We start from the raw sequence: 26,550 nt of genomic DNA on the forward strand, positions 1-26,550 counted from the left end.
CTATATATAAATACATAGAGATATTTTTAAGATCATTTTGGTCCAGCTATGACTTATTTTACAGTGATCAGAGGAAATGTGTCCATCAACATTTTGTTGATAAGCAATTTAAAGCAGTAGCTTGAAATCATTAGGAGTCCCCAGCCCTTTTGGAAAACCGATGAAAATTATGGGTCAACTCCCAGAAACAAACGCATATATACTCATACACAAAAGTACTAAATATAATTTAAATGATTAAGAAAATCCCCAAAGCCTAATCATAGACTTTAAGTTAAAATAAATCCTGCTTTAAAATTTATTGTGGGGCTTACCATGGTTTACCTTGGAAGTGTGAGCTATGTTTTATTTATTAAATTCCACAACCTTTGGCACCAACATTTGTGAGAAAGAAAAAAAAAGAAAAAGACTTATCTCAAAGAGTAAGAATAAAGTCAATCATATTTACAGCCCTTATATCATCACACAACATTTCTTACTCATGTCAATAAGCAAACTTATCCCCAGTAACCCATATTATGAAATGGGGCTTTGGGTTCCAGGAATGAGTTGCTTTTGAATTACTGCATGACTTTTCACCAGATATTCAGTTTAAAATGTTTCTTAAATGTTGCAATGACTATAAATTTGGTAGCATATATCTTCCTTTATATAAGGATGACAAAGCAAGTGAAGGTTTGTTCCAAATTTTATCAAAATGGGTCTTCACCAGAGAGGAATTTATTCCTTCAAATGTTACACAGTAGATTATTATACCCTTTATCTTAAACAATAAATGCATTTGCAAGCAGTTTTAAAATAAATGCTTCCTGTGGTTCAAGTTCATTGCTTAGGGCAGAAATGAGAAGTAGTTGGATAAGGCAGAAACTATTAGCTACCTATGCAAGAGCATCCTCTCTTTCGTACTTGCTCTCAAAACATTTCTTTAGAGATAGGATGAGGCAAAGAGCTCAGGGAAAGTGGGGCTCTGTCCCAGAACCCTGGACATGAATTCATGATAATACCTACCCTTTAAATAGAAAAATAAAAGTGACTGAGGATACTGCTCTGAAACTCATTCTGTCATTCTATCATTGAAATGTCTTTTTTTATTTTTATTTTTTCCCCTACTTCCTGACTCAGTTGTTGTTCCCAGTAAATGGATCCAGGTTTTACATTGCTAGAAAACTGATATCTGTGGCTCTGTAGTTTCTGGTTTTGTTTTTATTTTTTGTTTGTTTGTGTTTGTTTATTTTTCTGGGAGTAGGTTGTTGTTTTGGTAGAACCAGCTTCCGTGTAGAGCAGGTCCAAGGATTCCATTTATTTTTGTTGTTGTTGTTTCTGTTGTTCTTGTTTTTCACTCTTTTACTTCATCATAAAAGAAATCCAGGGTTGGGGGTTAGAGGTTGTGTTATGGAAATATATTCAGATAGAATTTAAAGATTCTTAAAAAACCCACTCAAGGAAGAGAGCTGGCATTTTTCACATTATTCACCTAAATATCCTTTTTTTTTTCCCTACCTAAATATTCTTGCTACCATATGTTGCCAACATTTGTAATTGCATTCCAACAGGAGAGTCTCTGTGTGGTTGTTGGAGGAGGCCCTAGGAAGATGGCGTATTTTGGAGAGTTGGAGGGAGGAGTAGAAATTGAGAGTTACTTGGGTGGCTTAGTCAGTTCAGCAGCTGACTCTTGATTTCAGCTCAGGTCATGTCTCAGTGTCATGGGATTGAGCTTCATGGAGCAGCCCACGTGGGGTGTAAAACCTGCTTGAGATTCTTTCACATCCTCTTTCTTTGCTCCCTGCCCACTGCCCGCCCCCCACAAGAAAAAGAAGAAAGAAATTGAAAGACTAGGAGTGGAAATTGGGCTCTGTGGAAATAAGATGTTTTTAAAGGACTGTTATATACTGTTTTAGAAAATATGGTTTATAACATTTTGCGGGTCATCTTGGGGGTCAGAAGCTGACTCGTGCTGAAAGTATGGTCATTACTCTGATCACAGTTTCCACAAGGAAAATATAAAACTTGTGGAGAGCCATGGAGCTCTTCTGCTCCAAACCATCTACATTTTCAGGAGTCATCTGCAACAGCTACTGTGTCAGTGCCTTATATAACATGGCCACACTGAATCCTCGAGAAAGCACTATTCTCATTGTTAATATTGTTGTTATTTTAACGATCATCATTTCTTTCCAAGTGAGGAAACAGAAGGCGCGGTAGTGTAAGCAGCTCTCCCAGGGTCACACAACAAAACTGACAGAACTGAAATCTACCTAATTCTCTATTTTCACCACCTACACAATGCCTTTGCCCCTTCCTGAAAAAGAATGACTATGACTTACAGTTTGATTTCTTTTTTTTATTTTTATTTTTATTTATTTGACAGAGAGAGAGAAATCACAAGTAGGCAGAGAGACAGGCAGAGAGAGAGGAGGAAGCAGGCTCCCCGCTGAGCAGAGAGCCTGATGTGGGGCTCAATCCCAGGACCCTGAGATCATGACCCGAGCCGAAGGCAGAGGCTTAACCCACTGAGCCACCCAGGCACCCCACTTACAGTTTGATTTCTAATTCTCCTTTGAAACTTTTAAAAACTGAAAAACAACTTGTGCCTTGTTTTTGCATATCTTTAAGAGACAGAAATATGTCTGAGGCAAGGGGTATAGATCTCACCAACTGATAGCCTGCCACTTTTGTCATTTCTCCAACACATTTTTTATAACCCCCTTGTGATAAAGCCTTTGTTTTTCCTTTAGCAATAATAAAACTCATTTAAGCCAAGAAATTACGGGAGAATAGTAAGACCAGTCAAAGGCTTTAAATGTATTTTATCACACACAAAGGCATACAGCAAAAAAGAAAAAAAGTTACCGGTAGTTCTTTAAAAAGTCATTTAAAAGATATGTAATTCTATAAAGGTATAGATGTGAAATAGATCATCAACTCCTATTTCCATTAGATATCAGATCCAGTTGAAATTTTCAAAGCTACCTTTACCGTATCTCTGGGGTTTGTTCTTGCAGGTGTTAATTGTTTGAAAATGAGTCTGAGAAAATGGTGCCCAGTGGATACTTTGAGCCAAACTCTTCCCTTTTCCCACCTTTAAGTTACCTCTACCCTCAGTGTTCTTGGGATTGTTTCTCCTCCTCTCAGTCTACAGAGCTGACTTTCTCTAGATGATTCTCTTTTTATTTATTAGCTTAGAAATTCTCTTGTGATAAGCACACTCCAATGTTAAATGATAAAAACAGCTACTTATACATGCTTCCAATGCTGTGTCTTGTCTAAATATGTGTGTGTGTTTAATGAAGAAAAGAAAATAAATCGGTTTAATATTCTCTGTAATAAAGTGATGGTAGATAGCAAGGTTTTTATTTTTTGTTTTTTGTTTTTTGTTTTTTTCTTGTGTTGGTAACTGGTCTTCTGTACACTGATTTATATGTAAAAATGTTCTTGGTACCTAGGGAAAATAAGCTCTTATTACACGAATGAGTTTATTAGAACTCTCCTGCCTTAGGCAAGTAAGCAGTTTCTTTATGAGTCCCTGAATGTAAACATCTCTAAAATAAGAAATGAGAAAATGTCTCCATGCAATGCCAGGGCTGGTTCTGGCCCTAGATTAATTGACCCTTGCTTTTAATGCTTTGGAGAGTGACTAATATTAAGCAACATATTTAAATCATTGAAATTCAAATCATGTTTGTTTTTGTTGTTGTTGTTTCTGTTTGGTTTTGGCTAGTCTAAAAGGGAGAGAAAATTGTAATATGCTCTCCGGGTAGAGTCCTACCAGTACTCACACAGATTGCATTCCTCTGTAAGCCCGAGATTAATGTGTCATGAGACGGGAAATATTTACCGGGATTAGGAGGTAAGAGAAGAAAAAGGATCAGTCATTCTTAATGGTTTCTGTGTTCGGTGACAGGACATCATCCTGTAAATAAAAAGTTGTAGATGCAGGAAGCCTGGCTGGCTCAAGCAGAAGAACATGGGACTCTTCATCTTGGGATTATGAGTTTGAGCCCCACAAAGAATTACTAAATAAATAAATAAAGAGATTGGGTGAAGAGATTACTAAATAAATAAACAAACAAGCAAAATTATAAAAAGTCATAGATGCTTCTATTATATTTCATTGCAGTACATAATTACCACTGATGAAAAATAGCAAAGGCACTGATTTGCAAGCCCTCCAATTTCTGGAACCAGTAGGGTATTCATGATTAAAACAGTCTTTTATAATTTACATATGAGCAAAGCAGCCAGATTTTACTATAAGAAATACTATTAGCTCACAAGTCATTTAAATGTGGGTTTGCACTGAGTAACAGGACCTGGAAGCTGAAATGCTTTTAAAGATCAAGAATTCCTATTATTCATGAATCCTCTCTAGGGCTACCACAGTTAAAACTGTTCAAATATGATTGGGTATCTCTAGAGGCAGGGAACTACAACCAAAGAGGCTCGGTCCATATTGGATAGCTCTTACAATCATGTTGGTCCAAATATTTACAAGTTACACTTACAAAGTTAATTTAGGATATCATTTCCTGTCACTTAAAGATAGCAATCACTGGCTGCTTATGCCCTCTCTTCTTCTGGCCAAATATCCCCAGTTGCCTTGACTATTCCGTATGTGTGTATATGTGAATTCCTTTGTCATATTCAGTATTTTTAATGATTTCAGTATTCCCTTTTGATACCTGTAGATACCCCTGACTATCTCCTTGTTGGCTTACCTTGTTGACATCTATGAGGATCATTTTAAATTTTACTTTAAAAAGGGATGTTTTTTGGTAGTAAGTACTTCTGTCAATATCAGAAATAACCAGTGAGTGTCACTGTTCTAACACACACCAATACTTGTGGGTTTTGCTGTTCTATAATGATCAACAACACCCTTGCAGAAGCCATAAAAACTTGTAATTATGCAGAACACAGGCAGTGGGTTGGATGAATCAAGGGTCCTCTTGTTCCATCCACATCAGCGACTATAGAAATTTTGGACACATTTACTGGTGCCTTTTTTTTCTTCACTAGTCTACTTCAGTTTTGCAAGAAGAAAATATATTTTGCTTTCCGTCCAAAATAAAAGACTGGCCATTTTTCTTTTCCCCCAAAATGCTCTTCCTACCACTCAACTTCATAGTCTGTAAATAAATTTCTGCTGACTTCTGATAAGTATCATTATTTCTGATTTGATTTCAATTATTTATTTAATGGGTAATTGATATAAAGGGAAGACAGGAATTCTGAGTATCCATTTGTACCAGGTTTCCTTTTAAGCACTCCGCATATACTATTTCTTTTAACTCCACGACAATGCAATGAAGTCATTATTCATGCTATTGTATAGATCAAGGAAAATAGTCTGAGATATGTTAAATAACTTGACTCAGGGTGACACAGGGATGCATCTGACATTAGAAGCCAAGATTGTCTAATACCAGAGTCCCATTCTTTCCATGACACCCTCCTCCCCCCTCAGACTATACATGCAAAAATGGGATGCTTAGAAACTAGTATATGAATCGTTACAAACATGTTGGGATTTTGATGGACCCTGTTGGTAACACCTTTCTCCCACTGCCTGAATTCCGAACCAGTGGAGAAATAGAGCTCTGCAGACTGACAGATGGATAACAAAAGGTCAGTCAGCTCTATAATTGATGAAAGCTAGGAAAATGGGACTTTGATGTGTGGCCAAATGAGCTTCTGAATTCCCTCTCTTTATGAATCTGAGGCCTACCCATCAAGTAAGTGACTCAGCTGGGAAATCTGATCCCCCATAGTGTCAGACCCCTTATTATTAGCAGAAAAAGAGGGAACAGATTGAAATGGAGAAGAAAGAAGAAAATTTTTCCAAATTTGCAAACCACATAATCCTGATAAGCTAATTTTTTCCCCCCAAAGGAAGAAAGGCCAGGAGTGCAGTCTACTACACTGACGACCCCACTGAAGTCTACAAATCCCTCCACACGGGACTATTTTTCTTAATATGCCATCTTATAATACAGGCTATTAACAAGAACAGAGAACAAATGAAAAGGAGGATTTGGCTCCTTCCTGACATTAATCTAGGTTTTTTCTTTAAACAGCTGACATTTATTATTGACAATGATATAAAAATCCTTTAAAGACTATCAGTATTTTTGTACCCAAAGAGAGGTAATATGTTTATAAAACATTTATAGAATTAGGTATGCAAATAAATTAGGAAGGGAAGTAAATGAACACAGTACTAACAGAGGGGGGAATAAAAGAAGCATTAGTACTGGAAAAAAATGTGAAATGAAAGCAGCATTTTAAAGAGTACAGGGTACTGAGAGATGTGGCACAAACTCATAATCAAATTACATATGCCCTATAGTTTTCTTACAAGGATAATGAGGTGTTTATCCTGTAAGCATTTGTGCAGTGATGAACTCCTAATTTTTTGAGTTCTTAAAGATGCATTTAAAGAAGGATGTGGAAAAGCTGAAATAGATGTGTTTTTATATCTGCAATGGCAAGCAAGGTTATTTCATACCTTTTTGGGCTTGTTGTCATATAATTGTAAGGACTTGGGGTTTTACTGTTAGTGAAATGTGAGTTTACCAAATGAAGGGCTTTAGGCAGGAGAGTCATACTAGCTGGATTTCATTTTAAATTCTTCTGCCTCATGTCTCCTCACTGTCAGCCTCAAACCTACCTTCACACTGGTAAGTAGAGAGGCCACTTAAGAGACTCACAGCAGGGGAGAGGGTGAGAAGCTATGGATAGGTTCTGGATAAACTTTGAAAGTGGATTGAAGTGGGGTTATGAAAGACAGATATTAAGATTTTGGCCTCTAATGTTTTCCCCATCAGATGAGATGGGAAGACTATATGGTTGAGTTAGGTCTGGGAACAAATATTGGAAGGTTCACTTAAGAATGTTGAGTTTGGACATGATTCTTTCAGACCAAGTAGAAATGTAAAGAAGACAGATGTGGGGTGCCTGTGTGGCCCAGAGGGTTGGGCCTCTGCCTTCAGCTCTGGTCATGATCTCAGGGTCCTGGGATTGAGCCCCATGTCGGCATCTCTGCTCAGCGGGGAGCCTTTTTCCCCCTCTCTCTCTGCCTGCCTCTCTGCCTACTTGTGATCTCTCTCTGTCAAATAAATAAATAAAATCATTTAAAAAAATAAAAATAAAAAATAAAAATAATTAAAAAAAGAAGACAGATGTGATATAAATGCCTGGAGTTATGGACAGATATCTGGATGAGAGATATGCATTTAGGAGGTATGAGTGTATTGATAATATTTAAAACCATGAAATGGGTGAGATCACCAGGGGTAAGGAATAAAGACAAAGAAGAGAAGATGACGAAGAAGAAGAAAAAATAAAGAAGATAAGGGCCCAAAGATTGAGTCACAGACCTTTCCAAAGTTAAAAGTTCAGGACATGAGAGGGAGACATAACAGAGATTAAGAAGGAGCATCTAGTAAGGTTGAACAATCAACCTCTACCGCCCTGGAAACCAAGTGAAGATAGCATATCTAGGAGAAGAGCACAAGCAATTATGTCAAATGTCTCTAATGTAGCAAGTAAGATGAAAACTAAGAATCCACTGTTGATGTTGGCAGTAAAGAGAACATGGATAATTTTAGTACAAGACTTTGTGGAGGTATGGAACTAAACAAACGAAACCACAAAATTTATGGAAGATTTAAGAAGAGGAATTAGAAATGTTACTATTGACTGTACTTTTGTGGAATTTTGGAGCAAAAGGGAACAAAAAATTGAGGAGAAAAAATATCAGGAGAACTGGATCCAAAAGAGGTTGCTTTTTTTTTTTTTCTTTCTTCTTTCCAATTTTTTAGTAGTTAATGCTTGCATGGTGATGGGAGGCTGGACTTGATTCTGTAAGGAGAGATGGGAGAATTATCAGGCTGTAGTAGGTGGAAGGAATGGAAATTGGTGTCTAAGCAGAGGAGATGGGCTTAGCTGGGAGTGCAGTTAGTTTAGTAGAGTATCAGACAGGAAGTCAGAATATATGGGTTTGCGATGCCAGTATGTGAGTGGGAGCTGTGGAAGTTTTCTGCAGATTGCTTCAATCTCAGAGAAATAGGAAGCAAAAGTATCAGCTGAGAGTGAAGAGTGGGGAGGAGGTGGGTGTCAGAAGACAGAATTTGAAGTGAGGGACTAAAATATGAAGTAGTCTTCTGGGTGAGTAGAAAAATAAGATGACCAGGGAAATACACTGACTGCTGTCAACATTAAGGACTCACTTGAGGTTATTGTTAGGAATTTGAGGGAGATAAGTCTACATGTTGGCATGCTTTTTTCCTTTAATTGTGGTTGAACTGTCTAGGTGTACACATGCAATTGATATGACATGTACACACACCCGTCTCATATCTAAAAGTAAATTGTTTTGTATATTTCCTATTCTATTCAAAAGTGTCCTTTTAAACAATATCCATGGTCATGTCATAGCTTGTCTGAGATAGTATTTTTTAAAAAATAATACAAATGCTTGATAATGTGTCTCTAAGATAGTTGCTCATATTTTTCTTCCTTTTGGCTTTTTCCCTCTTGACATTGAATCTGATTTTAAAAGCAAACAAAAAATACCACATTCCAACTAACATAACTGAGTATGTAAGCATTGAAAATTATTTTAGAGCTCAATCTCATTCCCCTCATTACAGATTAGGAAAACTAAAGCCCAGGGGACAGAGAATGGTACACAGGATTCTATATAATTCTACTCATGTGATTTTCCAACTAAACCTCACCTTTTTCTTTTTCTTTTCTTCTTCTTCTTTTTTTCTTTTTAGAGCCGTAGCACAGATCCAGCTTTGCCTTATGTTATGATATGTCCAGGGGGTATTACTTGTTCAGATTTTGGCAGTCATATAGGAGCAAGCTGCTGGAGCTTTCATTATAGATATTCTTCTGCAGAACAGGTGTGTAGAAAAAGGTCTGTCCTATTTCCCAGCAGATGCTCAACGTGTCTTCTCCCATATATGCACCAGCTCAGTTGAAGCAGAAGTAACCTATGCCTGCGTAATATCACTCACACTGTTAAGAAAATGGCACTATTGTTGCCTGGTTACCTCTCCATTTTCTTAATTGCTTCTTCATAATGTGAGTTTCATAAGCTATAGCAACTCATGGAAAATTCAGAATTACAGAGAATTGCCACTGTCACTAGCTTTCCAATTTCCATCTGGAATTAAAAATCTAGATCTTTTATCCTATCTCTGCCGTAGGCTTATAACCTTGGTGAAGTAACTGAACTTTCTGGGAACTTGTTTCCTAACCTATTAAATGAGTAAAATGGACTTGATCAGTGGTTGAGATATTTTTTTTAGGTGGCTGCGCCTGGGCTGTATGAAAAATGAAAGTGAAGTAAAATTTTTATTTAAACCAGAGCTACAGTGGCTCAGTTGTCTACTCTCTGAACATCCTCCTGCTTTCCTAGGTTTCCTTGAGAAGCTACACAGAGCCCAAATGCTCCAAGGATCATGATCCTAAAACTGCTGGATGACAGGATCTAATCATCTCTTTTGGCTCTGTCATTGTATCAGCCCGTGATGCCACGCTAGAGGGGTGTGTGTATGTGTGTGCGCGAGCACGCGACGCGTGCGCGTGCATGACAGAGAAACCTGAAGGATTTAGGCCAAAGATGCTTATGCATGCAGAGTTGCACAGAGCCTTAAACCCGTAATACCACAGACCGTAGACTGTTTTATTTTTTTCCCCAGTGATGTAGTCTCAAAAGAAACGAAGTGAGACTGAGACAGACCTTTGCCTTTTCGTCTCATTTATAAGCCCTATGACAGCAATAAACCTGCATTTGTTAGAAGAATTTGTATGGTTAAAGGTGGTGGAGAATGATTAATATCAAAAATTTCCAAGTGGAGAAGAGACTGGTGATTCAGCCCTGCTAAGCTTGGTACTGGGCAGAGGCTATGGAAGCACCTGCCAAGATTCAGCCAAAACGCCAGTCATCGTGTGGTATCATCTCATAATTCCTTATACATAAACTGAAGGTCACTGCATCCTTTAGAGAAGTGAGAGAAAGGCCCCTTCATACAGAAGTGGCTAATGTATAAGATTCACTAAATGAGAGAAGTCAGAGTACCTCTGATAATTCTAGTGAATACAGTAAGGTCTTTAAATACTACTTTCAACATCCTTTTATATTTATCTCACTACAGAAGTAATGTAGATAATGAATTCCAACTGCTGGAATGTATTTAAAGTTCAGAGGAGAATAACAAGTCTAAAATATTATTTGGAGATTAACATTTTTAATACTCTAAAATATTTACTTTCAGCTTTTATGTAGCTATGTGTGTGTGTGTGTGTGTATATATATATGATATATAACACCATAAGAAAAATTGTTACCATCAGCAATATATAAAAGTGCTTTGTGATCAAACTCTCACAAATATTAACTGTTACGCATTTTAGTTTTGATAGTACAATGCCATATTCTTGATTTCTTTGATTCTTTGATTACTTCTGAGGATTAATATCCTTTAGTATTTACATAATTTTTAGTTGTTTTTTTTTATATTTTAAGTTTGCTTTTCGAATAGAGCAAGCTTTCCATTTAGGATTTTTTAAATGACTTAAATTTATCACTTTTAATTTTTTTTAAATTTCATTTTAATTACCTTATTTAATTTATTTTAATTATTTAATTTAATTTAATTATATTGTATTATATTGTATTGTATCTTAAGTAGGTTTTACCCCGAATGTGGGGCTTAAACTCAGGACCCTGAGTTTAAGAGTCACATGCTCCACTGACCGAGCTAGCCAGGCACCCCGAGCTATTAAATTATTTTTAAATAGTATGCTTAAGTACATGCAGCAATAGCCAATGTAGAGCAATGTCTATATAATGCTTTATTGTGAAGAATTCATATGTAATATAAAAGTCACCAAAGAGTAATAATAATGAAGTGTTAACTTTTTACTCATTAAATTCATGTTAAGCTATTCTATTATTTGAAATTAATTTTCTCAAATTCAGACTACTACAAAATTTTATAATAATGAAATGTAGGTTCCCCCATTACTTCCCAAAGCCACTTGCCACAGATAACTACTATTACATCTTAATGTATACAATACTCTATGGGCTTGCTCATTTCTATAGTATAGGTAAGTACATATTATAAAGGTGGGTTACACCTAGGGAGGTCATAGTATAATAGGTTTTGAAACATCATTTTTCACTGAAGAATAATATCTTTCCATATCAGCACATGTAGATCCACCTCATTCTTTATTTTTTTTAAGATTTTATTTTTTTAAAGATTTTATTTATTTATTTGACAGAGAGAGAGATCACAAGTAGGCAGCAAGGCAGGCAGAGAGAGAGAGGGAGAAGCAGGCTCCCCGCTGAGCAGAGAGCCCAATGTGGGGCTCGATCCCAGGACCCTGGGACCATGACCTGAGCCGAAGTTTTTAACTTACTGCCAAACTGCCCCCCTAACTGGGATTTGCCATGTTAAAGTCCTATCAACAGTATGTGGCAGCACCCATTTCTCTATAGTTGCCAACCCTGGCTCTTCTAATGCTTTTAGAAATATTGGCAATCTGATGGCATTTTGTTTTAATTTGTATTCATTTACTGTTCCTAAGTTTTCACGCTCTTCAAGAATAATCTCCTTATATATGTTAAGGAATGTTTGCAATTTAAATTGTGTCTTGATTTCGTCTTTCATTAGATTGTTAATATTTCATTTTTAAGTACTTTTATAATTAACTTCTAATTTTATTGAATGGAAGTCAGAGGATGTGCTCAGAAATACACTTATTGGCCCCATAAAACATAAATCTTATGGCTGTCTCTTCCTAGAAGCCTGGTGATGCACCTTGTGTTATCAATTTTGCTTCAGTCTGATGATTGAATTCAGTGCTTTACCTAGATCATGTTACATTTCCCATGCCTACATCCATATCTAGATAACATCTATGTGAAAAGTCAGGTTGCAGAAGATTTGATAAGAACATATTATCACCCCAGTTCAATAATTTAGAAACTACCTTTTTATAAGACAATAGGGACTTCAGATCATCCACTATCATCCCCTCATTTTACAGACAGAAATTAAAAGTGAACGTCCCAAAATTATCCACTTAGTCAGTCATGACTCACTTCATTCTGAACTAATGAACAAAAGAAAAAAATAATTCACATTAACAACTTTGATCCTAATCAAGAAAACTAATTGTAGGCTACGTTGGCTCAGCATTTATAGTGTATAATTCATTCTGATTTAGAAATCAGTATTCATTGAATCAGTGAATGGTTTGAAAGCAACACTGATGAGTCTCAGCTTTTGCATTTCAACAACTTCTGACACTGGCTTCCCTCCCTTTTTAAGATTATATGTAGCTCCTCTGATGACGTTGGTATCCAGATTTGTCACTGTGTTTAGGCTATTTAACCAGATTAGTGTAGGCTTTTCCACGGAGTCAGACTACAGACTGAATTTTTGCCTTAGTCACAAATCTTCAAAATAGAGGGGTTTCACAGCAATAAAAAGTTTGATTTCTAATATTTACAAGTAGTCTGAACATACTTAAAAACCAAAATTTTAATGAAATATTTTAATACGTTTTGTGTTTCTGAGGATGAATTCGTCTAATGTGGTTTTTCTTCTTTCAACATTCTTCGCTGAACTTTCTATAATTTTTCACAAAAGACTGGAACCATAATTTTTCACAAAAGACTGGAACCAGATACTGACACAGAAACTAGTCTTTTGAAGTTGATAGACGTAGACACAGTGGACACACTTTCCAACTATCTTTGAAATGAAGAGTTCTTCCAAGATCAACACTATCATATTTTCAGCTCTTTGTTTTTTTTGTTTGTTTGTTTTGTTTTGTTCCAGATACTCCCTCATTGGTTTCCTTTCCTCTGAAACCAGCTGTGATCATTGGTCAGGGGTCTGTCTTGGCCCCCTGTGCCGTTTTCTTTCTATCTTTCTTTCCCAAGAGTTTATTCCTTATATAGGTTCAGCCTATATGAGATGCATAGCATCTCAGTCTATGTCTCCTCTTCCTATCTCTCCCTCAGGCTTGGGAACTGACGTACTGAATTATCCCAGAGTCAACCCAAAGTTAGTATGTCTGAAACTAGGCCTACCCTATCTAGTACCTACCTGACCCTGCTTCCTGTTTCATCAATGGAAAACATATGTCAAGTCTCTGGAACTTAAAATATTAACTTGAACTATTATTTTATTTCTGTCTCTCCTTTTTATCCAATTCTCCAGCCAATTATGATTTCCTGATGTTTCTTTTGCAATGTTTACTCATGTATTTGAATTTCTACTGTTACAATATTGATTGGAGTTTCAGCCCTTTAAGAATTCCCAGATGATCTTTGGGGATCTACACATAATCTTCTACACACAATTGCCAGATATATCTTCCTAAACTTACTTTCAATAATTAGGGCTTCTCTTCACTATCCTTCAGATGCAGTTAATGATTTAGTGAAAAAGACAAGATGTTTCAGTTTTGTTAACTATCGCATGATTGAGTTGGATTACATATTTCTTGGCTTCCTTATGTCATTCTCTGCATTTGTTGTCTGAGTTCCATAAACAGGTCTCTAAGAAAGCCTTTGCTATTCTAGTTTCATACTTTGACTTATTATTTCTCACACTTGAATTAACTTTGTAATCTTGGTCTATCCAAATTCTTTAATTTAAAAATTCAGCTTAAATCCTGAAGGTTTAACTGAAAATAATTTAGTTTAAAATTATTATAGCCTTCTGAAAAAAAAATAAATCTAGTCTTTGTCTCTCCAAAATCATTTTATCTGGCCCATATTGAACTCAAGTTGGAAGAGGTGAGTCCAGTCTCAAAATAGAGGTAAAACCACCTCCCTGTTACCCACCGTCTGACCCTGCCATTGCTGCTACTGCCGGGAGGAGGGAGCCATGATCCAAAGAAACCAGAGCGCTTGAGAAAACTGTTTACTGGTGGTTTGAGCTTTGAAACTACAAATGATAGTTTAAGAGAATATTTTGAAAAATGGGGTTCACTTACAGATAGTGTGGTGATGAGAGACATTCCAAGGCTTTTGGTTTTGTGACTTACTCTTGTGTTGAAGAGGTTGGTGCAGCAAATGTGTGCCTGACCACACAAGGTTAGTGGGTATGTAGTGGAACCAAAGAGAGGTGTTTCTAGAGAGGATTCTGTAAAGACTGGTGCCCATCTAATAGTGAAGAAATTTCTTGTTGGTGGTATTAAAGACACAGAAGAATATAACTTGAGAGACTACTTTGAAAAGTATGGCAAGGTTGAAACCATAGAAATTAGGGAAGACAGGCAGAGTGAAAAAAAAAAAGGATTTGCTTTTGTAAATTTTTTTTTATATAATTTTATTTTTTATAAACATATATATATATATTTTCCCCCAGGGGTACAGGTCTGTGAATCTCCACGTTTACACACTTCACAGCACTCACCATAGCACATACCCTACCCAATGTCCATAACACCCCCCCCCCAGCAACCCTCAGTTTGTTTTGTGAGATTAAGAGTCACTTATGGTTTGTCTCCCTCCCAATCCCAACTTGTTTCATTTACTCTTCTCCTACCACATTAACCCCCCATGTTGCATCTCCTCTCCCTCATATCAGGGAGATCATATGATAGTTGTCTTTCTCTGATTGACTTATTTCGCTAAGCATGATACCCTCTAGTTCCATCCACGTCGTCGCAAATGGCAAGATTTCATTTCTTTTGATGGCTGCATAGTATTCCATTGTATATATATACCACATCTTCTTTATCCATTCGTCTGTTGATGGACATCTAGGTTCTTTCCATAGTTTGGCTATTGTAGACATTGCTGCTATAAACATTCGGGTGCACGTGCCCCTTCGGATCACTACGTTTGTATCTTTAGGGTAAATACCCAGCAGTGCAATTGCTGGGTCATAGGGTAGTTCTATTTTCAACATTTTGAGGAACCTCCATGCTGTTTTCCAGAGTGGTTGCACCAGCTTGCATTCCCACCAACAGTGTAGGAGGGTTCCCCTTTCTCCGCATCCTCGCCAGCATCTGTCATTTCCGGACTTGTTAATTTTAGCCATTCTGACTGGTGTGAGGTGGTATCTCATTGTGGTTTTGATTTGTATTTCCCTGATGCCGAGTGATATGGAACACTTTTTCATGTGTCTGTTGGCCATCTGGATGTCTTCTTTGCAGAAATGTCTGTTCATGTCTTCTGCCCATTTCTTGATTGGATTATTTGTTCTTTGGGTGTTGAGTTTGCTAAGTTCTTTATACATTTTGGACACTAGCCCTTTATCTGATATGTCGTTTGCAAATATCTTCTCCCATTCTGTCAGTTGTCTTTTGGTTTTGTTAACTGTTTCCTTTGCTGTGCAAAAGCTTTTGATCTTGATAAAATCCCAATAGTTCATTTTTCCCTTTGCTTCCCTTGCCTTTGGCGATGTTCCTAGGAAGATGTTGCTGCGGCTGAGGTCAAAGAGGTTGCTGCCTGTGTTCTCCTCAAGGATGTTGATGGATTCCTTTCTCACATTGAGGTCCTTCATCCATTTTGAGTCTATTTTCGTGTGTGGTGTAAGGAAATGATCCAATTTCACTTTTCTGCATGTGGCTGTCCAATTTTCCCAACACCATTTGTTGAAGAGGCTGTCTTTTTTCCATTGGACATTCTTTCCTGCTTTGTCGAAGATTAGTTGACCATAGAGTTGAGGGTCTATTTCTGGGCTCTCTATTCTGTTCCATTGATCTATGTGTCTGTTTTTGTGCCAGTACCATGCTGTCTTGATGATAACAGCTTTGTAATAGAGCTTGAAGTCCGGAATTGTGATGCCACCAACTCTGGCTTTCTTTTTCAATATTCCTTTGGCTATTCGTGGTCTTTTCTGGTTCCATATAAATTTTAGGATTATTTGTTCCATTTCTTTGAAAAAAATGGGTGGTACTTTGATAGGAATTGCATTAAATGTGTAGATTGCTTTAGGTAGCATAGACATTTTCACAATATTTATTCTTCCAATCCAGGAGCATGGAACATTTTTCCATTTCTCTGTGTCTTCCTCAATTTCTTTCATGAGTACTTTATAGTTTTCTGTGTATAGATTCTTAGTCTCTTTGGTTAGGTTTATTCCCAGGTATCTTATAGTTTTGGGTGCAATTGTAAATGGGATGGACTCCTTAATTTCTCTTTCTTCTGTCTTGTTGTTGGTCTAGAGAAATGCGACTGATTTCTGTGCATTGATTTTGTATCCTGACACTATACTGAATTCCTGTACCAGTTCTAGCAGTTTTGGAGTGGAGTCTTTTGGCTTTTCCACGTATAGTATCATATCATCTGCGAAGAGTGATAGTTTGACTTCTTCTTTGCCGATATGGATGCCTTTAATTTCTTTTTGTTGTCTGATTGCTGAGGCTAGGACTTCTAGTACTATGTTGAATAGCAGTGGTGATAACGGACATCCTTGCCGTGTTCCTGACCTTAGCGGAAAAGCTTTCAGTTTTTCTCCATTGAGAATGATATTTGCGATGGGTTTTTCATAGATGGCTTTGATAATATTGAGGTATGTGCCCTCTATCCCTACACTTTGAAGAGTTTTGATCAGGAAGGGATGCTGTACTTTGTCAAATGCTTTTTCAGCATCTATTGAGAGTATCATATGGTTCCTGTTTTTTCTTTTATTAATGTGTTGTATCACATTGATTAATTTGCGGATGTTGAACCAACCTTGCAGCCCTGGAATAAATCCCACTTGGTCGTGGTGAATAATCCTTTTAATGTACTGTTGAATCCTATTGGCTAGTATTTTGGTGAGAATTTTTGCATCTGTGTTCATCAAGGATATTGGTCTGTAGTTCTCTTTTTTGATGGGATCCTTGTCTGGTTTGGGGATCAAGGTGATGCTGGCCTCATAAAATGAGTTTGGAAGTTTTCCTTCCATTTCTATTTTTTGGAACAGTCTCAGGAGAATAGGAATTAGTTCTTCTTTAAATATTTGGTAGAATTCCCCCGGGAAGCCATCTGGCCCTGGGCTTTTGTTTGTTTGGAGATTTTTGATGACTGTTTCAATCTCCTTACTGGTTATGGGTCTGTTGAGGCTTTCTATTTCTTCCTGGTTCAGTTGTGGTAGTTTATATGTCTCTAGGAATGCATCCATTTCTTCCAGATTGTCAAATTTGTTGGCATAGAGTTGCTCATAATATGTTCTTATAATTGTCTGTATTTCTTGGTGTTAGTTGTGATCTCTCCTCTTTCATTCATGATTTTATTTATTTGGGACCTTTCTCTTTTCTTTTTGATAAGTCTGGCCAGGGGTTTATCAATCTTATTCATTCTTTCAAAGAAACAGCTCCTAGTTTCGTTGATTTGTTCTATTACTTTTTTTGGTTTCTATTTCATTGATTTCTGCTCTGATCTTTATGATTTCTCTTCTCCTGCTAGGTTTAGGCTTTCTTTCTTGTTCTTTCTCCAGCTCCTTTAGGTGTAGGGTTAGGTTGTGTACCTGAGACCTTTCTTGTTTCTTGAGAAAGGCTTGTACCGCTATATATTTTCCTCTCAGGACTGCCTTTGTTGTGTCCCACAGATTTTGAACTGTTGTATTATCATTATCATTTGTTTCCATGAATTTTTTCAATTCTTCTTTAATTTCCTGGTTGACCCATTCATTCTTTAGAAGGATGCTGTTTAGTCGCCATGTATTTGGGTTCTTTCCAAATTTCCTCTTGCGATTGAGTTCTAGCTTCAGAGCATTGTGGTCTGAAAATATGCAAGGAATGATCCCAATCTTTTGATAACAGTTAAGACCTGATTTAGAACCAAGGATGTGATCTATTCTGGAGAATGTTCCATGTGCACTAGAGAAGAATGTGTATTCTGTTGCTTTGGGATGAAATGTTCTGAATATATCTGTGATGTCCATCTGGTCCAGTGTGTCATTTAAGGCCTTTATTTCCTTGTTGATCTTTTGCTTGGATGATCTGTCCATTTCAGTGAGGGGAGTGTTAAAGTCCCCTACTATTATTGTATGATTGTCGATGTGTTTCTTTGATTTTGTTATTAATTGGTTTATATAGTTGGCTGCTCCCACGTTAGGGGCATAGATATTTACAATTGTTAGATCTTCTTGTTGGACAGATCCTTTGAGTATGATATAGTGTCCATCTTCATCTATTAAAGTCTTTGGTTTAAAATCTAAGTGATCTGATATAAGGATTGCCACTCCTGCTTTCTTCTGATGTCCATTAGCATGGTAAATTCTTTTCCACCCCCTGACTTTAAATCTGAAGGTGTCTTCGGGTTTAAAATGAGTTTCTTGTAGGCAACATATAGATGGGTTTTGTTTTTTTTATCCATTCTGATACCCTGTGTCTTTTGATTGGGGCATTTAGCCCATTAACATTCAGGGTAACTATTGAGAGATATGAATTTAGTGCCATTGTATTGCCTGTAAGGTGACTGTTATTGTATATTGTTTCTGTTCCTTTCTGATCTACTGCTTTTAGGCTCTCTCTTTGCTTAGAGGACCCCTTTCAATATTTCCTGTAGAGCTGGCTTGGTGTTTGCAAATTCTTTCAGTTTTTGTTTGTCCTGGAAGCTTTTAATCTCTCCTTCTATTTTCAATGATAGCCTAGCTGGATATAGTATTCTTGGCTGCATGTTTTTCTCGTTTAGTACTCTGAATATATCATGCCAGCTCTTTCTGGCCTGCCAGGTCTCTGTGGATAAGTCTGTTGCCAATCTAATATTTTTACCATTGTATGTTACAGACTTCTTCTCCCGGGCTGCTTTCAGGATTTTCTCTTTGTCACTAAGACTTGTAAATTTTACTATTAGGTGACGGGGTGTGGACCTATTCTTATTGATTTTGAGTGGGGTTCTCTGAACCTCCTGGATTTTGATGCTTGTTCCCTTTGCCATATTGGGGAAATTCTCTCCAGTAATTCTCTCCAATATACCTTCTGCTCCCCTCTCTCTTTCTTCTTCTTCTGGAATCCCAATTATTCTAATGTTGTTTCGTCTTATGGTGTCACTTATCTCTCGAATTCTGCCCTCGTGGTCCAGTAGTTGTTTGTCCCTCTTTTGTTCAGCTTCTTTATTCTCTGTCATTTGGTCTTCTATATCGCTAATTCTTTCTTCTGCCTCATTTATCCTAGCAGTGAGAGCCTCCATTTTTGATTGCACCTCATTAATAGCTTTTTTTATTTCAACTTGATTAGATTTTAGTTCTTTTATTTCTCCAGAAAGGGCTTTTATCTCTCCGAGAGGGTTTCTCTAATATCTTCCATGCCTTTTTCGAGCCCAGCTAGAACCTTGAGAATCGTCATTCTGAACTCTAGATCTGACATATTACCAATGTCTGTATTGATTAGGTCCTTAGCCTTTGGTACTGCCTCTTGTTCTTTTTTTTGCGGTGAATTTTTCCACCTTGTCATTTTGTCCAGATAAGAGTATATGAAGGAGCAAGTAAAATACTAAAAGGGTGGCAACAACCCCAGGAAAATATGCTTTAGCCAAATCAGAAGAGATCCCAAATCGTGAAGGGGGTGGGGGAAGGGGATAAAAAGAGGTTCAGAAAGAAAAAAAAAAAAGAAAAAAGAAACAAATAAAAAAAGAAAACCAATAATGAAAAAAATATAAAAAGGAAAAAATATATATATATATATTAGATAAACTAGTTAAAAAACGTTAAAAAAGAAAAGGGTAAAAGTTAAAAAAATTTAGCAGAAGAAGAGAAAAAAAAATTGAAAAAGAAAAAAAATTAAATTAACTGCAAGGCTAAAGAATCATGGGGAGAAAGCCATGAGTTCCGTGCTTTGCTTTCTCCTCCTCTGGAATTCCGCTGTTCTCCTTGGTATTGAAACTGCACTCCTCGTAAGTGAACTTGGTCCTGGCTGGGTTTCTTGTTGATCTTCTGGGGGAGGGGCCTGTTGTAGTGATTCTCAAGTGTCTTTGCCCCAGGCGGAGTTGCACCGCCCTTACCAGCGGCCGGGCTGAGTAATCCGCTCGGGTTTGCTTTCGGGAGCTTTTGTTCCCTGAGCGCTTTCCGTAGAGTCCAGAGGACGGGAAGGAAGATGGCGGCCTCCCAGTCTCCGGCCCGGAGGAGCCTAGAGCTCAGGGTCCCACTCCTCAGTGCGCCCTCAGGGAACAGCGTCCAATTGCTCCCGTCTGCCTGGCCTCTGGCCGCGCTCCGAGCTCACCGAGCCTGCGACCGGTTCAAGGTAAGCCCGAGCTGTGAGCTCACTCCTTGGCTCCGTCTCTGTAGCCGGCTTCCCCGTTCTAATACCTGCAAGCTCTACGACACTCAGACACCCCGATCCTTCTGTGACCCTGCGGGACCTGAGGCCACACTGTCCCCGCGTGGGCTTCACCCCAGTTAAGCCTCTGGAGCAATGTCCCTCAGCAGAACAGACTTTTAAAAGTCCCGATTTTGTGCTCCGTTGCTCCGCCGCTTGCCGGGAGCCGGCCCCTCCCCCCGGGGTCTATCTTCCCGTCCCTTTGGATTCACTTCTCCGCCAGTCCTACCTTTCAGAAAGTGGTTGATTTTCTGTTTCTAGAATTGCTGTTCTTCTTCTCTTCGATCTCCCGTTGGATTTGTAAGTGTTTGCAATCTTTAGATAAGCTATCTAGCTGATCTCCCGCAACCTGAAGTAGTCTCAGCTGCTACTTCTCCGCCATCTTGACTCCTCCCCCTGCTTTTGTAACTTTTGATGATCATGATAGAGTTGATAAAATTGTTATTCAAAAATACCACACTATTAATGGGCATAACTGTGAAGTAAAAAAGGCCCTTTCTAAACAAGAAATGCAGTCTCCTGGATCACAAAGAGGTCATGGAAGTGGATCTGGCAACTTCATGGGTCAGGGAGGAAACTTTGGATGTGGTGGTAACTTTAGCCATGGTGGAAACTTTGGTGGAAGAGGAGGCTATGGCGGTGGAGGATGTAGCAGCAGAGGTAGTTAGGGAGGAGGTGATAGAGGATAGAATGGATTTGGAGGTAATGGTGGCAACGATGGTGGTGGTCCTGCTTATAGTAATAGAGGAGGTTATGGTGGTGGTGGACCACAATATGGAGACCATGGAGGCAGATATGGTGGTGGTGGTGGTGGTAGAGGATATGATGATCACAATGAAGGAGGAAATTTTGGAGCTAACCGTGATGGTCGTGGTGGTAACTATGATTGTGGAAATTATAGTGGACAACAACAATCAAATTATGGAACCATGAAGGGGGGCAGTTTTGGTGGAAAAAGCTCGGGCAATTCCTATAGTGGTGGTTATGGATCTGGTGGGGAAGTGGTGGATATGGTAGCAGAAGTTTCTAAAAAATTTTCAGGGGAAAGGGGCTAAGTTCTTAGCAGGAGAGAGAGTATGGAATTAACAGGAAAGCAGTAGGTTACTTTGTGACAGTTGTCCCAAATGCATTAGAAGAACTATAAAAATCTGCCACAGAAGGAACAACGATCCATAGTCAGAAAAGTTACTGCAGCTTAAACAGGAAACACTTCTTGTTCAGGACTGTCATAGCCACAGTTTGCAGAAAGTGCAGCTGTTGATTAATGCAATGTGGTGTCAATCAGATGTACATTCCAGAGGTCTTCTATCTGTTGTAGCTTTTTCTTTTTCTTTTTCTTTTTCTTTTCATTACGTCAGATATATTGCCCTGTGAATTGTGGTAGAGGTGCCAGGAACAAAAAAAAATTAAGGAATTTTTAACTTAAAAAAAAAACAAAAAATCATTTTATCTATTTTATCATTTTTTAAAGAGAGTTTATTTATTTTTGACAGACAGAGATCACAAGTAGGCAGAGCAGCAGGCAGAGAGAGAGGGGGAAGCAGGCTCCCCACTGAGCAGAGAGCCCGATGTGAGGCTCTATCCCAGGACTCTGAGATCATGACCTGAGCCCAAGGCAGAGGCTTAACCCACTGAGCCACCCAGGCGCCCCTGTTATACCATATTAATAGCACATTTATCATATTCATAGCACAACTGGGAAAACCTAAATAGCCTTCTGCATAAGTGCTAGGTAAGAAACCTGGGCATAAGACTCAGCTCTGTGATTTCCAAACGTATCTTGGAATATCTCCTCCAAGCCCACATACCAAGCCCATAATACCATACACAAGGTCTCAGTTGGTTCATCTGTGAAATAGGTAGGGTTAGAGTAAATAGTTCTCAAGTCCCTTTCCATTTATGATCCATAAACTGATATTTAAAGGCATTTTGTACAACATAGTGTCAAATATACTTTACTATTATAAAACAAACTCTATCATTATAAAATAGCCTCTATTACATGTTTATCTGGTGATCATTAAATTTCTCAAGCCCATGACCTTATAAGAATATTCAAACTTCAGAATCAAAATAATTTTCTGTTACTATATGAAACCGATTTTATTTAGTTGGCATGCTACTAAAGTGTGGGGTTACCTACTAAACAGGTTCTGATACCAGTTCTAGTGTGAGGGGGAATCCCCATACCAAAAAGCAACTCTTGGGATACCATCTGAGAGTTTTAAAATTCAACTCAATTGTAACTCTATCTACCTGGAGAGATCCCTGGATTCCACAGATTATGGGCTCAGTCCAGTATGACTCCCCTCCCAGCCCCATCCCACTCCACCTACCAGTCATAAGTCCAGGTTATCACCTGTGATTCTGATGGACTAGCTGCAAATTTGACCTTCCCGCAAACCTTGAACCTCAAGCACTAGTAGCAAGTTTAGATTGTTACCTGTACTTCTTATCAACTGCCTATAAATCACAGATTCCCATAATCCCTTCCTTCCTTGGGTTCACCAGTTGATTAAAAAAAAAAAAAGACAAACCTCATTTTAGAATCATTTAAAGACCTTTACCAGATTTGCAAAGAATCTGATTATTTGTACATTTATTTATTTATTTATTTATTTATTTATTTATTTTTGGTGGTGGTGACAGGAGGTGGGGGCCTAGTTCAACAGTTGACTGAAATGCCTCTTTTTTTTTTTTTTCTTTTGGAATTTTAAGAGTTTATTTATTTATTTGGGAGAAAGAGAGCAGGCATGAGTGGGAGAGAGGAGGCAGAGGGAGATGGAGAGGTAGACTTCTCACTGAGCGGGGAGCCTGATGCAGGGCTCAATCCTGGGACCCTGGGATCATGACCTGAGCAGAAGGCAGATGCTTAACAGAGTGCCCAGGTGCCCTGAAATGTGTCTTTTTTTAAATCAAAATTTTCCTCTCTTTTCCATCATCCCTCTTCTTTTTCTTTTTCTTTCTCTCACTTTCAAATCCCTTATGAAACTGTGTTCTTGTTTTCTTATAGCAACTAACAATTTTGTTCTATTCTCTGAGCTCAAGGGTATGAAGTTTGGAACTTGAAATTTCTGATATTAAGTTATCCCTTACATGATCATTTCATTTATTTTGTGTGTGTAGAAAAGCTATTGATTTTCATAGTGTATTATGTTTCCATCCATTATGTAAATCTCTTTCATTAACTATGTTGTACTTCAATATACTGCCTTGGAATTTTTAGTAATGATAAAATCTACAAATTAAATAAAAAATCTACAAAATAAAATAATGACTGCTTCTTTAAAAAAAAAAAGAATAAAAAACTTCTATTTAAAAAAAAAAAGTTAGCTCAGGAGCAGACAGATGGAAGAGGTGCATAGGACAAGGAATGTGAAAAGGAGAACAAAGCTTCCATGTTCTCTCAGGAGGGCCGCTCTCACCAAATCTCCAAGTATTCCCCAACCCTGAAGTGCTCTGAACTCCATCTTTTTGGGATTTTATGGCAGCTTCGTTACATAGGCATGATTGATGAAATCACTGGCTGTTGTTAGTGGTTGAATTCTGTCTGTAGCCTCTCCTCCCCAGAGGTCAGGGGGTAGGACTGGAAGTTCCAATTCTAATCACCTGGTTGGCTGTCCTGGCTAGGAGCCCCTCCTCCTTATGTGCGGTTCAAAAGTCATTTCATTAACATAACAAAAGATATTTCTATGCTCTCATCACTTAGGAAACTCCACGAGTTTTAGAAGCTCTGTACCAGAAACAGGACAAAAAACAAATATAGATACCTTATTATAAATTACATCACTCCTACATATTAATTGAGTAAGCTTAGGCAATTTTTATTGGAAAAAAAAAAAAGCTTACTAATTACAAGGGCCTGTGCCAAACACTAGTTAATTGGGAATGGGGTGAGGGATACAAAAATGAATTCAAATGAATTCTACCTTCAAGGAATCAATTGTCTAATAAGGGAGGCATACAGATAAAGATGAAGGAATTACTACAATTAATTAAGAACTTAACATCACAAATGCTACTGTACATACACAAACTTGAATGTTTACAACAATATTCCAAGGTAGTTATTATTAATTCCTATTTCTGAGTATATACTATCCACTATATTCAGTAGGTATCTTTTGAGGCTTAGAAGCATTTCTGGAGGAAGGCTTATTTAAAGGGAGACTATTTCTAAATGGACATGTCACTTAGAATAGAGCAGTGCCTGTCAAAGTACCATTAGAGTTGAGTCTTCTTTCAAAAGCAGAGCAGACTTCCCATTGATCTTGTGGGTAGAGAAGGCATTTTAGGCACAGAGAAAAGGTTGACCAAAATTCCAGAGGCAAAGAAGTAGAGGTTATGGTCAGGGAATTCTGATGATTTAGTCTGGTTGCACAGAAAAGCAGGGAGTGAACGAGAAAGATACGGCTTTTGAGTTTGGGAGGGCACAATATTAGAAGAGGGTATTACTCACCCAGGGAAAAAGTAATGGAAAATCTAGCCATTCTAAGCTTTTTCAACATTGACAGCTAAATCAGCTTGCATAACAGTACATAGACCTACCCACCTGCTTACTTTCTAATGCAATTTACTAAAAAGTTGTATCTTCCTACACACTTCTTTATAACTAATTTGACCTATACCAGATAGCAGTTTTACAGCAGAAATAGTTAACATGAAAAGCTCTTTTTTCATGATAATTTCCTATTCTCTTTCTGGTCTACTGAGTTTCTAAGCAAAATTTTTCTTGTTCTTTTGTTCTCTCTTACAGGCTTACAAGAGTTGTGCTCATCTCATTGTGGGCTGGAGAAGAGTGTGTGGGATGCCAAAGGCAAACATAAAGGTGAGTTATGAGGGTAGATTTTCAGGTGCTCCCGCCAACTTCGCTCTTCAGTATAATGGAGTAGTAACTGCAGAGTCTTTGTCGGGAGTGAAAATTTAACGCTAATTTGTATTATCACATTCATGTTATTAATTATTCATGTGACACTTTAACTTATCATGCAGTTTGCAAAGAATATTCATATCTGTAATTTACTTAGTTTTATCCCAAGCTTCTAGTGAAATTACATTTACTTGTAAATGTCTTATGCAAGATCTAACATACAAAAACCTTTATACCACTTGTTCTTAAGAAATGAATTTAAGAGTCATGTGCCTGGGTGGCTCAGTCAGTGAAGTGTCATTCTCTTGGTTTCAGCTCAGGTCATGATCTCCTGGGTCTTGAGATCAAGCCCCAAGTCCTGCCCTGCTCTGCACTCAGCAGGGGGCCTGCTTGAAGATTCTCTCCATCTGTTCCTCCCCCACTTCTCTCTTTCTCTCCCAAAAATAAATAAATAAATCTTTGAAAAAAAAGTTCACATTATAAATTAGTAGCTTGGCAAGTATTAATAAATTAATCAGCTCAAGGCCACTGCCAAACCATTTGATATACACTTACTCATAACTTTTGATATAAGATATTTAATGTGGATTATATAGAATCTATATTGTATATAATTTATATATATAGGCAATACCTGAATTATGATGGTTTAACTTACAGCTGTTCTGCTTCACAATTGTGCAAAAGTGGTAAACATTCAAGAGAAACTGTACTTTGAATTTTGATCCTTTCTCGGCTAGTGATATGCATAACATATGCTTATGATTCTGGGCAGCAGCAGCCACAGCTTCCAGCCACGCAGTCATGAGGGCAAAGAACCGATATACTTAGAATGATCCTGCACCTATATCATCATTCTGTTTTTCACTTTCAGTAGAGTATTCAGAGTATAAATTACGTGAGATCACCAAAGCTTTATTATAAAATAGGCTTTGTATTAAATGACTTTGCCCAACTGTAAGTGCTCTGAGCACATTTACAAGAAGCTAGGCTAAGCTATGAAGTTTGGTAGGTTAGGTGTACTACATGCATTGTTGACTGATGATATTTTCAAATTAGAATGTGTTTATTGGGATATAACATCATCATAATTTGAGGAAGACCTGTATGAACATCTATCAACATAAAACAGCAAACTGCCCAAAAACCTTAAAAAGTTAAAAGTTAGCAATAAACTGATGCATAATAGATGAAAGAAGATAAATGCAAACCATACTTAGCAATCAACTTCTTCTTGAGATCCAGCCATAAAGAGAAAGAACAAGGCTACTAGTTTAACTAATAATTAGTTTTAAACATTAATAATTTTAATCTAAAAATTAGTTGACTGTATTAGTAATACAGTTAACTAAATTGTCATGGTTAGAGAATAGATCACTCGGAAAGTATAT

At 37.7% G+C, this 26,550-nt stretch overlaps 1 protein-coding gene and 1 pseudogene across 1 annotated transcript in view; both read left to right on the forward strand.

The window, feature by feature from the left end:
• Positions 1 to 2,019: 2,019 nt before the first annotated feature.
• On the forward strand, positions 2,020 to 21,319 carry LOC116881460 (annotated as a pseudogene).
• Positions 21,320 to 25,047: 3,728 nt separating this feature from the next.
• The window catches only part of LOC116881433 (anoctamin-3), a 284,096-nt gene continuing 282,593 nt past the window's right edge, over positions 25,048 to 26,550 (forward strand). The window contains exon 1 of the mRNA XM_032881227.1: positions 25,048 to 25,117. The gene's annotated coding sequence lies outside the window, so the exon portion shown is untranslated. The remainder of the gene's footprint in view (positions 25,118 to 26,550) is intronic.

This window comes from Lontra canadensis, unplaced genomic scaffold, assembly GCF_010015895.1.
Source record: "Lontra canadensis isolate GAN:19392208 unplaced genomic scaffold, GSC_riverotter_1.0 scaffold74, whole genome shotgun sequence".
NCBI classification, from domain to species: Eukaryota; Metazoa; Chordata; class Mammalia; order Carnivora; family Mustelidae; genus Lontra; species Lontra canadensis.